The sequence below is a fragment of the Schistocerca americana genome, chromosome 9, assembly GCF_021461395.2.
Source record: "Schistocerca americana isolate TAMUIC-IGC-003095 chromosome 9, iqSchAmer2.1, whole genome shotgun sequence".
Taxonomy (NCBI): domain Eukaryota; kingdom Metazoa; phylum Arthropoda; class Insecta; order Orthoptera; family Acrididae; genus Schistocerca; species Schistocerca americana.
The window spans coordinates 132,008,554-132,014,406 of record NC_060127.1 but is presented as its reverse complement, the minus strand read 5'-3'; the positions used below and the strand labels follow the sequence as shown (position 1 = coordinate 132,014,406).

The following is a 5,853-nucleotide window of genomic DNA, read 5'->3' as shown; positions in this document are numbered from 1 at the left end:
CAGCTCGACATAATGACAAAAATTACCCCAAAATTGTGTCACAACAGACAAGTATGTCATACAAACACAAGTAAATCCAGCTGACGAGGTTTAAACTTTCGAAGCGCTTTGTGGACTTAAATAAACAGTGACTGGTAACTTGTTCTTTCATTCGAGGTGATACAGAAACGGAAGCAGTGAAAGTGTTCGCAGATGATGCTGGTTCTGTTCGTGATACTTATTTACAAACGGATGAATACAGTATGTGAGGTCACTCGCAGCTTATGCTGTTACCTACATGTAAGTCAGAATCCCAGAACATAACAGCGAAATTCTAGAAGCAACTGAAAGTTGAGTTTTAATATTAATAAATTTAACGTACTATGCATAACCACGGTTACAATGGTCTCGGATTTGGTCCTCGGACAGTCCTACGATTCTTAATTTTCACTTACCAGCTCTTTTCAATCTGACAATATTTGTTAATGTGTAAATTGTGAGGGTGCACCATGATCCGGAATTTTTGCAACTGCCTGTTTAGGCCAGTCCAGTGGTCGGCATATTATCTCCAAAACGGTGGGTGGTAGTAAAGCATTGTAGTCTTTGTAGGAAACTTTCGAAGCGAGGATTGGGCATAAATAAATACTAATTACTGTTCCATTATATAAGTGGTCGTAAATCATTGGTAACGACCGAAAATTGTCCAGGACTGATCTATATAGGCCAATACTTTCTACCAAGTACATCTCTCGGAGTAACCTTAATAGGAAATTAACAGCTTGTACAAAGGCAGACTGAGAACAGTATTCCCGAAGAAAAAAAATTTAAAATCCATCATAAACATAAGTTTTTGGAAAAATCATGATTTGCACACAGCTGTATTGTCACTTTATTGAACATTTCGGTCAGAATCGGACCACCCTCAGGTACAAGGCGTGATTAATCTGATTGACGATTTATCGTAAATGCTAATAAGCATCACACAGTAAACCAACATGTTAATTCCAGCACTGCACTACTTACAACGCACCTTCGCTCCCGTAGCTGTATGGTCAGCGTTAATGAATATTACGCGAAGGACCCGGGTTCGATTCCTGATTCTGCCAAGGGTTTTCCTTGGTGTCGAGCGAGGACCACTTGGTTGAGAAGTAGTGAGCTGGAGGTCAAGAAAGCCGACGACGACTGGGAGAGCGGTGAGCCCCTCCATAGTGTACGCAACGATGCCACGGGCAAACAATGACACGGCGGTCGGTCGGTCGGTCCCTACTGATCCAGTCGGACCAGAACGGGAAGCTTTGCTTTTTACATGGCGAAAAAAAAAATGATGATGTACCGGGAGTCGTTCTTCCCAAGTCACATTCGCCAATGAAATACGAGATGAGTTTGGGCAGGGGGACATAACAGTAGTAGTGGAAAGCTTGAAGTACCCTTCGCCCCGCACGTAAAAATTGCTTGAGTGCTATCGATGTAGAAGTAGCTTCGCGTCAAAGCGCATTTTTTATTTCAGGCAACTGTCAATAGCATCGATATACTTGTTTACTACACACTGTGCTGTCCTGCAAAACTTTAATTCAATGAAGGTTTCGGTCGAGGAGTGCTTCTGGGTCTTGTTATGCCTGAACAATGGTGCTGCCCGTTCTTACAGATTTCATGCTGTCGACGTTGTTTCCTGCTTGGTTAAGCCTGTATTACGGCATTCAGTATCAATTTTGTAACGTTTTCTCGTCAGCGATGACATATACTTTTCTGGTTAAATAGCACGCATGCCGCATGAAGTTGTTACAACAGATGTTTTCCACAGTGAAGCTGGTCCATGATGCAAACCGGAAGCGAATAAATGTATTGTACCACATCAGAGTGAGTGTCATGCATTTCTCCAAGTCTTTCATAGCGGGAAGACGTCACGAAAGGCAGTGGAAATAAGTGCTTGTTTTATTGGACATCAATATCTAGGCTGCTGTGTTGTCCAAAACTCAATCCGAATGCTGGGATGGTTCCTTTGAGAAGGACACCCTCCAGTCTAAGCCTATACTCCGTGTCTGATGACCACGTCCCTCGGCGGGACGTTAGAGTGAAATCTCTCCTCCTCTGGAGCACAGCACTGGCGGTAGCTCCTCACTGCGACAGCACGTGTAGACCACAGCCTTTTGGGAGAACTTTGCTGACCACTGCGTACTCGGCGACTACTCGCGGACTGGCTGCCCGCGAGAATGGACGACGTAAATAATGCAGCCTCGGGCTAGGGCGCGTCCTGTGAGTGTGGGTCCGTGTCGGATACATGTATTGATGAGAGCGAAGCGGGACAACAGTCGGCGAACCACGCGGCGGCTCCGGTCCGGTCAGACTGACTTCCGGCGAACACTCGGCCGCAACACCGCCCGTCGTGAAGCTTCACACCGTGGTCCGAGCTACGGGCGGACAGTACACAGACGTGGCGGCTGCTTTCTCACGGGTTTATGTATGTACCTGCACTTAACACCTTGTCTTGCCGAGTGTTTGATGATTCAGTATACGGATGAGTTAATAATTCACATGTTGGTGCCTAAATGAGGCATTATTTGTTTTACTCACAATTCTAAAAAGTATTTTACGGTTAATAAGGCAGCGTTGTAATATTCTTGATTGTTACGCCTATCGATAGCCCACAAAATTTTAGATAAAAAGTCGCGTTATGTAGTCACCGAATACACGAGAGGAACCTTAAAAGTAAAAATATGAAATATTTTTTATAAATGAGTTGTAATGTGTATCCAGTATCCAATTATATGACTGCGTGTTTTCATAGCAATCTCTGAAAGCAGTGACGTCCATAATGTACCGAGGAGAGTCCGCACGGAGGGACCATAAACAAAACTAATCGCAGGTAAGACATGAGGTGTAGTTCACCCACAGAAAGATAGTTTACAAAACGTTCGCTCAACCAATACTTGCTCGCCGGTATAGGATCTGTACCAAGTAGGATAGAGGAAATAGAGAATATCCAAAGAAGAGCAGTGTGTTTCTTTACAGGTTCATTTAATACGCGCGAAAGCGTGATATAAATGCTCAGCACAGTCCAGTGTCAGGCGCTAAAAGAGAGAACTTCTGCATCTCCGAGTGGCTTATGAGCAGCTGCTCGACCATGAAATGCAAGTTTTCTCAAATTCCGCCTAACTGTCATAGTACTTGCAGTGGATCCAGATGCAGTTTGGAATTCCTGTGTGATGGTCTGGATAGACGTCTGCCTACTACACATTACGACCCTCTTCAACTGTCGGCGGTCTCTGTCAGTCAGCAAACGACGTCGGCCTGTACGCTTTTGTGCTGTACGTGCCTCTCCACGTTTCCACTTCACTATCACATCGAAAACAGTGGACCTAGGGATGTTTGGGAGTGTGGTAATCTCGCGTACAGACGTATGACACAAGTGACACCCAGTCACCTGATCGCGTTCGAAGTCCGTGAGTTCCGCGGAGCGCCCCATTCTGCTCTCTCACGATGTCTAATGACTACTGATGTCGCCGATATGGAGTACCTGCTAGTAGGTAGCAGCACAATGCACCTAATATGAAAAATGTATGTTTTGGTGGGTCTCCGGACACTTTTGATCACATAGTATATATTCTGTTGGTTAATTTTGTGTTTCCTGTTGCTTAATTTTGTCACGATGATGTGCTACAAACCACTCTTTTTTTCGAAGCAGTTCGTCGTTTTGATAATTTTTCAACGCGACCACCAACGAAGAAGTATTATTTTTGAGATAAGTAGAAAAGTAGTAAACTTCCTGGCAGATTAAAACCAGGTTCGCAGGAGAGCTTCTGTAAAATTTGGAAGGTAGGAGACGAGATACTGGCAGAATGGCAGAAGTAAAGCTGTGAGGACGGGGGGTGAGTCGTGCTTGGGTAGCTCAGTTGGTAGAGCACTTGCCCGCGAAAGGCAAAGGTCCCGAGTTCGAGTCTCGGCCCGGCACACAGTTTTAACCTGCCAGGAAGTTTCATATCAGCGCACACTCCGCTGCAGAGTGAAAATCTCATTCTAGAAAAGTATTAGTTCGTCTGGACGTCATGTCGCAGAATGACACCACGTATGCTCAAAAGATGCATATGCTGATAGTTTGACTACGCAACTACAACAGGAATTACGTATCCTGTGACAGCTATTTGGTGTCGATCTTTCTACTGTGTGAATGGTCACTATTCAGTAACCTCGTGGAAATTTACAAACTGCGGCATCGCTAGCTAGGTATGACTAACCACCTTTCTGTTTTCAGCACGGCTTGTCGGCGAGAGCGGCCAGCATCGATCTCGCAGCTATAGGCGGGTGCGCCGGCCCCTATCGGTGACAGACGCGCAGTCGTATGCCGGCGCATGATTCTGCCGCTTTCTCCACCCGCCGTGTGAATCGGGAAAACCGTTTTCCGTCCATAAAAAGGTGGTACTCTCCTGCAGGCAGCCGGCGCCCATAAAGCCATTGTGCTTTAATTGCGTATACGTGCTCACGCACCTGCGCGCACCTCCGCGACGCCTATGTGTGTTTCTGTGTCACCAGCAGAGTGCGCGGAGGGGCTAGTTGTGCTGACCGAAGCGACCGCGCCGTCATCCCAGCGAGGCCGTAACTGCCTCACCTTAACTCATCCGAGTGTCTCCCCCACCTCTTGTCGACTATTTATGCCTTTTACAGTGACTACTCTGGCACAGGCTGCGGGTCGCTTAAAGATGTCATAGCAGGGTCACAGGTCGTGAATTGTGAATTGGTGTATTGAGTATGCATCAGCATTCTGTCAGAGATTCCAAGATTTTTGAGAAACCTTTTAATAAAATCTACAGTGGTGTGCGTTTGAGAAACGAGGCACTGATTGAAACTATGCGCTATTCGGAAAGCAAGGTCCGATCGCACGCGGTATGGAAACCATTGTGTAAAACCGATGAAACATTACTTCCTTTCAGATTACGCTGATACAACAGCTCCCTACTTAGCAATCATATAGAACCGCTCGCTTACCGATAGATCTGTACGTACAGATTGGAAAATTGCGCAGGCCGCACCAGTGTTTAAGAAGGATAGTAGGAGTAATCCATCGTACTACAGACCTATATCATTGATGTCGGTTTGCAGTAGGGTTTTGGAGCATATACTGTATTCAAACATTATGAATCACCTCGAAGGGAACGATCTATTGATACGTAATCAGCATGGTTTCAGAAAACATCGTTCATGTGCAACGCAGCTAGCTCTTTATTCGCACGAAGTAATGGCCGCTATCGACAGGGGATCTCAAGCTGATTCCGTATTTCTAGATTTCCGGAAAGCTTTTGACACCGTTCCTCACAAGCGACTTCTAATCAAGCTGAGGGCCTATGGGGTATCGTCTCAGTTGTGCGACTGGATTCGTGATTTCCTGTCAGGAAGGTTACAGTTCGTGGTGATAGACGGCAAATCATCGAGTACAACTGAAGTGATATCAGGTGTTCCCCAGGGAAGCGTCCTGTGACCTCTGCTGTTCCTGATGTATATAAATGACCTGGGTGACAATCTGAGCAGTTCTCTTAGGTTGTTCGCGGATGATGCTGTAATTTACCGTCTAGTAAGGTCATTCGAAGACCAGTATCAGTTGCAAAGCGATTTAGAAAAGATTGCTGAATTGTGTGGCAGGTGGCAGTTGACGCTAAATAACGAAAAGTGTGAGGTGATCCACATGAGTTCCAAAAGAAATCCGTTGGAATTCGATTACTCGATAAATAGTACAATTGTCAAGGCTGTCAATTCAACTAAGTACCTGGGTGTAAAAATTACGAACAACTTCAATTGGAAAGACCACATTATATTGTGGGGAAGGCGAGCCAAAGGTTGCGTTTCTTTGGTAGGACACTTAGAAGATGCAACAAGTCCACTAAA

The 5,853-nt window shown here is 45.5% G+C and overlaps 1 non-coding gene across 1 annotated transcript; it reads left to right on the top strand.

Moving 5' to 3' along the window:
- Window positions 1-3,853: 3,853 nt before the first annotated feature.
- Trnas-cga lies at window positions 3,854-3,928 on the top strand. Its single transcript has one exon. It is a non-coding gene; the product is annotated as a tRNA-Ser (tRNA).
- The last annotated feature ends 1,925 nt before the right edge of the window (window positions 3,929-5,853 follow it).